The sequence below is a fragment of the Galleria mellonella genome, unplaced genomic scaffold, assembly GCF_026898425.1.
Source record: "Galleria mellonella isolate WM207_F2 unplaced genomic scaffold, CSIRO_AGI_GalMel_v1 utg63, whole genome shotgun sequence".
Lineage (NCBI taxonomy): Eukaryota > Metazoa > Arthropoda > Insecta > Lepidoptera > Pyralidae > Galleria > Galleria mellonella.
In genome coordinates, this window is record NW_026442130.1 from 14799600 (window position 1) to 14812081 (window position 12482).

Consider the following 12482-nt stretch of genomic DNA (forward strand, 5'->3'; position numbering starts at 1 on the left):
TCTGAAAAACATTCTGAAAAATTCTGGTTCTTGCTGAAGAACAGCGCTGTAGCGCTTCAAGCGCTGCAGCAATATGCTGAGCACGGACCTACATCACAGAACATCGCGACGCACACGCGCGCATGCGTACACATTCGTATATGCCGCTGGTCGCTCTTGAAATAAATTCAAATACATCGATATTGGAATTGAGAACTCACACTCTTGAATTATTGGTGCAACTTGCCAATGCAAACTGTTGTAAACCGATCCTAATTGTAGCTAATTCCTAACTGTTGTTACATGAGTGCAGTATTCAATTGTCATTAGCAATAGATTTGGATTGGGGGAAAGGGATTGTTAGTAATGGAGACTGAGAATCCCATTGCTAGCAATATACCCAACCAGGTCGACCTCCTCGCGGTTCCCCCTGGAAACTATCATGGTTAATTCCTGATGAATTCATTATGATGGGCTAACTGGCCTGTTTTCATCCTCATCAATCACCCTTCACTGGTGCTCCGCCAGCGTATCGCGTTAGCGCAGGCGGGGTCACCATACCATTTTCACCCATCAAAAAAAAAATAGATTTGGTTTGAGATCGATGTTGGATTCAAGAGTTATCCTACTGTTTGTTTGTTTGTTTGTTTGTTTATTGATTACTATTATAATTTAATTGCTTTCTATTTGTATACAATTATTATTTTCTTTTGTTTGTTTTGTTTTGATTTCTTTTGTTCTTGTTTTGTGCGCTACTGTGTGCGCCGCATGCTTCTTTGATTAAATTATTTCTTTCTTTCTTTCTTTCATGGCATATTTTTGACGCATGATGAATGTGTTTACGTGTTTGTTCCATCTCATACGTATTCTAGGCTTTCCAGCCCTAGTGGACGCAGGTAAAAAGGCATTGGCTTCTTGCGCAACATCTAAAGTTGGGGTCAGACTGTTTCTAATCTATCAATTGTAGAAGATGGTGTTTGAACATTTATTATATCGGCTATAGTGTTTTGTGTGGTGAGAGCCCGCCTGTTCGACTCTTCACCGTTGACGGTTCGTATGTACCACCAATTACCAACCGTTTACCATCCCCGCATACAAAGATAAAACCGCATACCAAGTTGTTTGCTTGAGTACCTCTGTCCCATTCGTGTTTCTACCGTGAAGCAGTTGTGTTTGCATGGCTGTGTTTCGGTTTAAAGGGTGGGATATGGCGTGAATTTATTGGGTACAGAGGAATAACACCTGAGTCCTCAGGAATGGCAACGCACGGGGGTATCATGGGCGAAACAGTATACTCTGTTATGTCCATGGTACTGCTTATGTCTATAGGCGACGGTTACCACTTTCTATCAGGTGGGTTGTCAGCTTGTTTGCCTTTCTAAGTTGTATAAAAAAAAAACAATGTAGAATAGAGAAGGATATTATGTTTAGTATGTCGGCTACTATATATGCTGGTCAGTAAATATATCTCGGTCACACGGACGAAGTCGCAGGTAAAAGCTAGTACCTAAACTATATTTTTAAGTGAATAATCAATACACAGAATACTTTTGCATACAAATTAGATATTTCTAGATCATCTACATTATAGGGTATCGCTGAGAGAAAAGCTTACACTGGTTTCTGGGACTACTTGCGAATGACTGTACCAGGGTCGGATTATATAAGTCAGGGCGAATTTATTTGCTATTTATACATATATTTGGAAATAATTAGGCCTACATTACCAGAGGGAGACTTTGTACAAAAGTCGATTGCTTGGGTACCTCTGTCCCATTCGTGTTTCTACCGTGAAGCAGTTGTGTTTGCATGGCTGTGTTTCGGTTTGAAGGGTTGGATATAGCGTGAATTTACTGGGTACAGAAGAATAACACCTGAGCCCTCAGGAATGGCAACGCATGGGGGGTATCATGAGCGAAACAGTATACTCTGTTATGTTCATGGTACTGCTCATATCTATAGGCGACGGTTTCCACTTTCCATCAGGTGGGCCGTCAGCTTATTTGCCATTCTAAGTTGTATAAAAAAAAAATCAACAAACAAAATAGTTTTTAAAACTGCAAGAAGCTCAAAACGGACGGTTCATTAAATAAAAATATATCTTAATTTAGTACCGGCCCTTTGAAATTTCACTCCGGCCCTGAGTGCCGTCGATTACATGCATAGAGGCTGCCGTACCAATAAAATTAACTTTATTGACTTGACACTGGCCCGGCCGGATCGAACCGACACGACCATTTGACTTTACTGTTTACTTGCATTTAAATAAGAGATGCACCTGTAAATAGGTTTCATATAGTGACCGTGCTAGTCGTCAGTCGTCAAGTTTGTTTTTTTTTTTCATGATGAATATGGAATATTACATATATAATAATAAATAAATATAAGCAGTGTCTCATTTTTTTTAATGGGTGATAATGGAATGGCAACCCCACCCGTGCTATCGGTATACACTGGCGGGGCACCAGTGAAGAATCATAGGTGAAGATGAAGCAGGCCAGTTAGCCCATCGTGACGAATTCAACAAGAATTGTTCACGATAGTTTCCAGGGGGAACCGCGTGGAGGTTGACCAATTAGAGTATATTGCTAACAATGGGGCTGTTAAACATCATTACTAACAATCCCTTTCCCCATAATAACTAATTTGTACCATGTGCCATGCGAATAAATGTAAATAAATAAATAAATTCACGCGGGTAAAGTCGCAGAAAACAGTTACTATCAAATATTTTTTACTCTAATCTAAAGTACAAATAGATCGGGAGCACTAAACTAGTGTAATAAGATAAACCTACCCACAATGATTCAGCTAACCCGTCCGCTGTTGCGGGCGGTCGCGCAGACCGATCTCACGACTCGATACAATCGATCAGGCCGAATCGATACATCACTCGATTGAATGTAATCGCTCAACGGATGCTCTTGTCCGTTAAAAAAGATACGGAATGCCACCGCAAGATTGATACCGATTCATAGTAGATTTTATTGTTTTATCGTTGTACGGGGATCTTTCCCATGTTTCAAAGTGTATTGCCGGCGGCTTTAATGGTGTTATAAAAAATTTACGTTGACCTTTTGTTACTTTGTTCGTTGTAATTACTTTTATAATTTAACAAGTTAGTGTACGCTATATTTTTCTTAGTCTGTGACGTAAAATTTTCCCTGTCATTTATTTTATTATTATAATCTAATTAATAAAATAATATATTCAAGTTATAAAAATAAAAATACAAAATTAAAAATAACATGAGACAATCCCGAAAGTTTACTTTTTCGAATAAAAAAAGAAAGTCGACAGAAGTGAAAGTGAATATTAGCACGTTGGTATCGCAAACTAATACATCCATTCAAAAATCGTCCAACATACCTGTGGAATGTTTCGCATTAAAAGTTATATCGTATTTCGTAAATAATACTAGACAGATAGATAGATAAACTATTTATTTGAGTCATTTATGACACACGTAAATTAAGAATTCAATTCATACAAACAAATGAGTTACATTATTATAAAAATAAAACATAAAATATAAAAATATGTTTTCGCCATGTGGGTCGCAGTAACGCAATTAGTTGAAATTAACAATAAACTTTTAACTATATTCATTTTTTCATTTATTCAATTGTTAAAAACTGTTCTCTGCCTGAACTCGAAATGACAACACGAGGCAATTAGGTGTGGCTCATTTAACTCTATTATAAAATTCTTTAATTTGTATCAATGCCACTTAACTTTATTATAAAATCCTTTAATTTGTACTAATGCTCCTTAACTTTATTATAAAAACCTTTAATTTGTATTAATGCTACTTAACTTTATTATAAATATCTTTAATTTGTATTAATGCTCCTTAACTTTATTATAAAAACTGTTAATTTGTATTAATGCTACTTAACTTTATTATAAATATCTTTAATTTGTATTAATGCTCCTTAACTTTATTATAAAAACTGTTAATTTGTATTAATGCTACTTAACTTTATTATAAATATCTTTAATTTGTATTAATGCTCCTTAACTTTATTATAAAAACTGTTAATTTGTATTAATGCTACTTAACTTTATTATAAATATCTTTAATTTGTATTAATGCTCCTTAACTTTATTATAAAAACTGTTAATTTGTATTAATGCTACTTAACTTTATTATAAATATCTTTAATTTGTATTAATGCTCCTTAACTTTATTATAAAAACTGTTAATTTGTATTAATGCTACTTAAATTTATTATAAATATCTTTAATTTGTATTAATGCTCCTTAACTTTATTATATAAACTGTTAATTTGTATTAATGCTACTTAACTTTATTATAAATATCTTTAATTTGTATTAATGCTACTTAACTTTATTATAAAAACCTTTAATTTGTATTAATGCTACTTAACTTTATTATAAAATTCTTTAATTTGTATTAATGCTACTTAACTTTATTATAAAAACCTTTAATTTGTATTAATGCTACTTAACTTTATTATAAAATTCTTTAATTTGTATTAATGCTACTTAACTTTATTATAAATATCTTTAATTTGTATTAATGCTCCTTAACTTAATTATAAAAACCATTAATTTGTATTAATGCTCCTTAACTTTATTATAAAATTCTTTAATTTGTATTAATGCCACTTAACTTTATTATAAAATTATTTAATTTGTATTAATGCCACTTAACTTTATTATAAAATTCTTTAATTTGTATTAATGCCACTTAACTTTATTATAAAATTCTTTAATTTGTATTAATGCTCCTTAACTTTATTATAAAATTCTTTAATTTGTATTAATACTACTTAACTTTATTATAAAAACTGTTAATTTATATTAATGCTACTTAACTTTATTATAAAAACTTTCAATTTGTATTAATGCTTCTTAATTTTATTATAAAATTCTTTAATTTGTCTAAACGTCTACTTAACTCTATTATAAAATCTTTAATACGTATTGATGTTATTTAACTTTATTATAAATAATCAACTGTAATTGTTTCTAGATCTTAATTAAACGAATGGCGATTCCAAAAAAAGTATCAAAATGATTGCTTTATTGGACTGTTTTACAATCGCCTCATTTCCTGACGCAAAAAAAAAAACTCGTTTACCGTGATCGAATCTGCAAAGTGTATACGCAATCGCCGTACACGCTGCTACTCTTTCTTTTTTTTTAATATTACTATTTTTTATATTAATTTCGTCATATTAACCAATTGCTATTCACTGTTGAACGTAAGGTTGGGTTATTACCACGCTTGGCAGGCTGGTTGGCAACCGCCGTTAGGATTTTCGTGATGTTTTAATTGTGTCCATAGTACTGCTCATGTCTATAGGTGACGGCTACCACTTTCCATCAGGTGGGCCGTCAGCATGTTTGCCATTCTAAGTTGCATAACAAAAAACGTATCATAATATTTTTTTTATACCACTGAGGTGGCAAACAAGCATACGGCCCACCTGATAGTAAGCGGTTACCGTAGCCTATGAACGCCTGCAATACCAGAGGAATTACGCGCGCGTTGCCGACCCTGAAGAAACCTCTTTACCCCCCTTTTGAAGAGCCCCATGCTGTAGTCTCTTGGGAAAACCTCGGCAGGGAGCTCATTCCGTATCAATATTCGTAGTATCGACTAAATTAGAAACTGTTGACGTTTATAAAGACACCGCTGATAGATTTTAATTATATTTATAGTCCTCCACTCTTAAAATGGCAGCGACAAATAAGCAAACCCATATCAGCATTATCAAACACATCGACAATGTGTTGGTCAACAGGTTGTGAACGACAAATTGGACTCGGAACGTAGCGGGTCGGTATTTACGACTTCGGCCACGCGGAGGGTTATAAAAAAAATTATTTCGACACATTTTTATGATGTCCTGATAGCTAAGAACGGTTACGTGGGCAGTTTTCGGCTTGTAAAGTCCTAATTGGATATTGTATACTGGTGTTTTGTAAAGTATTATATTTAACATCGTGTAATATCATATCATCAGGGCCATCAGTTTGCAAAAAAACTCTAGCTAGTTGTATAAAAAAAGAAACAATCACGTATTAAAATCTATAATTATGTAAGTATATACTTGTATGGGATAAGCAAGCTGCAATGGCAATGGGCTGGTCACATAGCTCGAAGAACTGACAACGGATACGGAAAAAAATAATGTTCATAGTTGACGACCGCGTACGGGATAACGCAGTATTTAACAGATCCCCCACTAGATGGAGTGATGACCTCAAATGCATTGCAGGGACTCAGTGGATGCAGGTGGCTCGGGACCGTTCCTTATGGCAGTCTATGGGGGAGGCCTATGTCCAGCAGTGGACGAATAATGGTATGGATGATGATGATACTTTTATGTATAATATTTAAAAAAGAAAATTAAATGCCAACCTCGTCTGTGTTATCGCGAAATGCTGGCAGGGCATCACTGAGGGATGATAGGCGAGGATGAAGGAATGTCAGTTGGTCCATAACGACGATTACTAGAGGAAAACTTTGTACAAAAGTCGATTGCGTGGCTGTGTTTCGGTTTGAAGGGTGGGATATGGCGTGAATTTACTGAGTCCTCAGGAATGGCAACGCATGTGGGGTATCCTGGGCGAAATAGTATACTCTGTTATGTCCATGGTACTGCTCATGTCTATAGGCGACGGTTACCACTTTCCATCAGGTGGGCCGTCAGCTTGTTTGCCATTCTAAGTTGTATAAAAAAAAATTAATGATGGTTCCCAGGAGGTTCTTGTGGAGTTCGACTTATTAGGTTATACAGTTATTGATAGATAGATAGATAGATAAACACACACACACACGTAAATTAAGAAATGAGTTTATACAATCAGATTATTTACATTTTTTTTTAAATATAAAACGAAAGATAAAATATGGAAATATGTTTTCACCATGTGTGTCGCAGTGACCCAAATAGGTGATAGTTTTGCTTAAAAGCAAAGCACTGATTTTCAGCTGCAGCCTGAAGTTAGGCTACACGGACGCGTACAACAAATCCAGAGTGTAACCTGTGTAGGCAATTTAATAGCTAGATTTAGCTTTTATTGCCAGATCTTATTACTAGTAATTCCTTCACAACACCCAGTGACATATTTATTATCATCTATTGTATGTAACAAAATATTTTATAATGGTGTCCCATCAAAAAATCGACTTCAATTATGGTAAAATTAGTTATTTTGAATTAAAAACTGAACTGTTAAACCGATTTTGATAAAATTTCAACGGGATCAATCTGTAAGTACACGTTTTTAGATAAAAAAACTAATTGGGAGCCTTCTTCTTATTTGAAGTCAGTTAAAAGTATACATTAGACATTACAGAAAAAAAAAACACAGTGTAGTTTATCTTTCTAAATTTATAAAAACGCTTAATACGAAAATATTTACTTACTAATATAAAAAAAATTAAACTAAATTAAAAAGTAAACTTTTTTGATACTTTATTGAAATACGACTTAATGAATTAATTGAGTGAATGCCAGCGTTTGCGGGTTTTGAGGCAACTTATTATCATTGTATTTTGTGGCGCCATCTGCAACTCATTCAGTTTTAAAACATCACAAACTTTTGTTCCACTTTATCTTTCTATTTATGCAGTGAACTATAAGTAAGTATATATGTATATACTAATGAGTAGGAATATACATTTATATTATCACATGTATCACATCTCCATATTTAGAACTAACAGAATTTTTCATCATACCTCCCACCAAATTGTTAATAATTATTATTACTCCTCTCCATCCAAAGGTTGCCTGGAAGAGGTCGCCCATTGTTTTCTCACAGTGATTATTTCTTGTAATTGTTTATATTTATAATAAGTTTACTATTGTAATCTATTGGAGGAAACAATAAAGGGTATCTATCTATCTATTTATCTATAAACTATATAGTCACTGTCCGAGCAAAGACAGGGCGGTTGCTAGTGAGCTTGTAAGAATCAGTTTATTTCTCGTACTTGTTGGCCACAGATAACATAACACTATTACAGCTATCACACTTGACATGTTTTATAAACTTCATGGTTTATTCATGGCGTGATACATAGTCAAATCACGTGTGGTGTAAGTACGGGTTTGGACATATAGTTTTTGTTAAGGACATCTTGTAAGGATGCTCACAATGGTGAATTTTGATGGAGTATTATCTAATTTGCTTAGATGGAGAGGCAGGTATTAATAACACCTTGAAAAAAAAATTAACAAATTCGACATTAATTAAAAAAAATATGGCATTTAATTGTAGATAGAAAAGAATGTCACAATTAAAAATATAACCTTTTTTTCCACTGAGGTGGTATAACAAGCATACGGCCTATCTGATGGTAAGCGGTTACCGTAGCCTATGAACGCTGGCAATACCAAGGGCTTTACGCGCGCGTTGGCGATCCCGAAGAAATCTCTTTACCCTTTAATATTTTTTGGAAATTGACTTTCGACTTTGTGAGTTGGAATTCCATCAGATCGAGCTGCAGGTTAACTTTTTAACCTGTCATAAAATATCAAAATTGTGAGCATTCTCTTAAGGAAATCTTCTACCAGCAGAAATAATTATTTTCACGGAAGGAATTTTTAAGAATGGGGTCTAATGGTCCCCTTTCGGCTAGCAATATACCCAACCAGGTCGACCTCCTCGCGGTTCTCCCTGGAAACTATCATGGTTAATTCCTGATGAATTCATCATGATGGGCTAACTGACTTGTTTTCATTCTCATCTATCACCCTTCACTGGTGCTCCGCCAGCGTATCCCGTTAGCGCAGGCGGAGTTACCATACCATTTTCACTCATAAAAAAAAATGGTCCCCCTTCTAGCAACATACCCTATCAGATCGATCTCCACGCGATGTAAAGACATCGTCGTTTAAATTAAATAAACAAATAGCAGTTTTGTGAAGCGTATCCAGCAGTTAATGGTATACTAGTACACTACAAACATTCCCACGTCGCGTCCCGGCGTGGTGCGCGCGCGCATACAAAACTGCTGTCGTGTACGCGACGAAAGGTCAGTAGCTTTTATTGTGCTAGTTCGTGTTAAAAAGAAAATAGCGGATCCAGGTTTGATAGGTTCTATCATTTATTTAAAAATGTAATTTACAATATATAAAATAGAATAGAAAACAATTTATTGCCAATAAACGCACAATCACAATATCACCAGAGGGAGACTTTGTACAAAAGTCGTTTGCTTGGGTACCTCTGTCCCATTCGTGTTTCTATCGTGAAGCAGTTGTGTTTGCATGGCTGTGTTTCGGTTTGAAGGGTGAGATATGGCGTGAATTTACTGGGTACAGAGGAATAACACCTGAGTTCTCAGGAATGGCAACGCATGGGGGATATCATGAGCGAAACAGTATACTTTGTTATGTCCATGGTACTGCTCATATCTATAGGCGACGGTTACCACTTTCCATCAGGTGGGCCGTCAGCTTGTTTGCCATTCTTAGTTGTATAAAACAAAACGTAAAATATAGAAAATACATATACAAGAAGTGTGTCATATTAGGCAAAAGGAACGGGCTCAGCTGATGCTGTGAGTGTCCGAGCGCAATGTGTACAGCTGCACAGCGCTAGTTTTCAGCCAGGCCCTCTCTTGACAAAATACAACTAAAATGCAGGGTACCACTGTACTAGTCTCTTATAAGAATTTTTTTTAAACAATATACTAAATAAAAAGGAAAAAAGGTTTACGTTTGTGCCGACACTTGGCAGATATATATATATATATATATATATATTATTTATTAATAAGTTAGTTGTTGTTGTTTCTGCCTACCCTAGGCAGGCGTGACGAATATGTATGTATGTATAATAAATAAGTACCAAAAGTGTTGCATATTGACGACGACTTTGAAGAAATATATGCTCTTCTTGAAGAATCCCATACTGTAGCGTTTAGGAAAACCAAGACAGGGAATTCTTTAGACTAAATAAAATGCCAAATGATCCGTGTATAAACAGACCTCTTGTACTTGCTTCGTGATTTTAAAAAGACTAGAATAATGTTGTCTGAGACCCAGTCACTTTTCATAAAAAGAATATATACCACGTGCATATCATTTTTTTTTTATTTATTAAAAGGTATACACAGTAGGTTACAATCAATAATATTATAAACATTTATATAAAGATAATAGTTTGAACTAGATTGAGACCCAGACAGGTGTACACACAGCACGGTTAAAGCAGTCGGCAAACAATGTTAAATTATAAAGTTATATAAAGAAAGCATATGAATGTGGTAAATAACAATAAAGTACATGCAAATAATAAAAATACATAAAAATATGAACATGTCAAAGAGACTTGATGGCTGAGTGTAAAATGTTTTTGAAGGTATTAAGACGTGAGTTGAAGATATAAATTTGAAGGCATTTAGCTGAAAATTCAAAATTATGTTCTTATATCAATATTCTTGGTTTTACATGCTTTTAAATACTGTCTTCTTTATAAAAACGTTAAACCTCTTAAAGCTTATTTTAGCTATTGAATTGTTTTGTCTCTTTCTTTTGTAATGAAGTTTGAATAAAAATGACAAAACAGTATAATAGTTATTTTAACTTGTTCGTAGGAGATTACCAATAGTCCATGATTTAACAGTGACATTTCTTTCTTTTTTATTGTTGACAAGTGTCCGACATTTTTGATGTATTTTTTATATAATATTTCGAATTTTAATGACTTATTTAACATTCATTCTTTTAAATTTTATTATTTGCACGCCTAATTATGGCGAAATATGAGAACTTATACATATTGTAACATCTATACACTTACCATGTTTCTTGTAAATAAATAAATTTAGTTTTTATGAATATGGGAGTTAGTTAAAGTCTTTTACTACTATTAATTGCACTGTGGTGAAGGTAACCCTTTCCCATCAAGCGGGTCGTTTGCGTGTTTGCTACGGTCGGCTTACTAGCAACCGTAAACAAATGGCGAACGACTCTATCGATAGAATCGTTTCGGTAAGCGCTCGCATGAGAAGGAACAAGACACCGGATATCGCTGTCTCATTCTATCCCATGGAATATGTAACTATTTGTAAGAAATATCTATAAATATATAAAATGAGTCGTGCTGCTGGATCTGCTTATGGATATGGTGGCTTTAGTTGTTAGTTGTTAAGCATTTAATAATAGATGTAAGCTATATATATATATATTTCTCCGTACTTATTGTTATACATGTATCAATATATGCTGTTTGCCTATAAAAAAATTGTTACACTTAGTTCTAAGCTCCATAATTGTATATATATTTACACTATCTTGTGGAAACAATTGTTGGTGGACCTAAATAAATAAATAAACTATAACGATTCCATTAACACATTCGTTTGCTACTTGTCTATAGTGATAGCGTTTTGGATGTATGAGTCTATTATCCACCAAAATGTTACAACATAAACGTGTATGAATTTTAACCGACTTTCAAAGAGAGTTCTCTATTCATTTGTATTTTTTTACAAATAGAATACACGATACAAAATTACATTGTGTGATAAGCCGCGGTTACTGTGGGAATAATTACATACACAATTACGCTGAGACAAAAAGTCGTCGCATCACCACTGTTACAGATTAAACTTCTACTCTCACTGATAACTGTTACACGGCGTTAATAAATAACTGTTATTAACTAACAATTAGCTGGTGAATAATAATATGCAATTATAACGAAAGTTGTTTATTATTTATGTATTGTTTTGGTTCGTGAGATCTTATTGGAAAGTATGTATGTTTTATTTATTTATTTAAATATGTAAATAAATAAATATAACATAATTACTACAGAACGGGTGGGCACGGAATACCCTCTTCCATGTCGAGGTAAAAAAGAACAGGCTCAACCTTTATGTATTTTATCTATGGTTTTGTCTCTGTAAAAAAAATAGATGTAAGATTTATGGTTAATTGTCTTTAATTGGAGCTCTGTATTTGCTGTAAAAGATTTAAATGTCTAAGAATAAAGATTTATATTATATCAAAAATGTAAGAAAAGAATTAAAAAAGTGATATAAAGAAGAACAGTGTTTTCGTTATTAAAAATACACATTTTATTATTCCATTCCCTTCCATCCCATTCACGTCTATTGCTACTATAATAATAATAGAATTAGTTATGTTATTAGCATGGAAGTAAATTCTATCGATTTCAAAGATATATATATATATATATATATATATATATATATATATATATATATATATATATATATATATATATATATATATATATATATATATACATATACATATATATATATCGAAAAAAAACCGACTACAATTATAAAGTAGTTATTTTGTTTAAAAACTAACTAAACTTTTAAGTTAATTTCTTTGCGATTAATCTGTAAGTATTTCCATTCAAATAAAAAAATCCATATCAGTTTTGGAACTAATAGAGTTATGAGATAATAAACATAAAAAAATTATAACCAAATTGAAAACCTCATTGTTTTTGAAGTCGGTTGTCAAAATTGTAAA

General features: G+C 33.3%; 1 protein-coding gene across 1 annotated transcript in view; it reads right to left on the minus strand.

Moving 5' to 3' along the window:
- The window catches only part of LOC116413058 (protein espinas-like), a 224820-nt gene that overhangs the window by 135141 nt on the left and 77197 nt on the right, over positions 1-12482 (minus strand). The gene's annotated exons all lie outside the window — the stretch shown is intronic.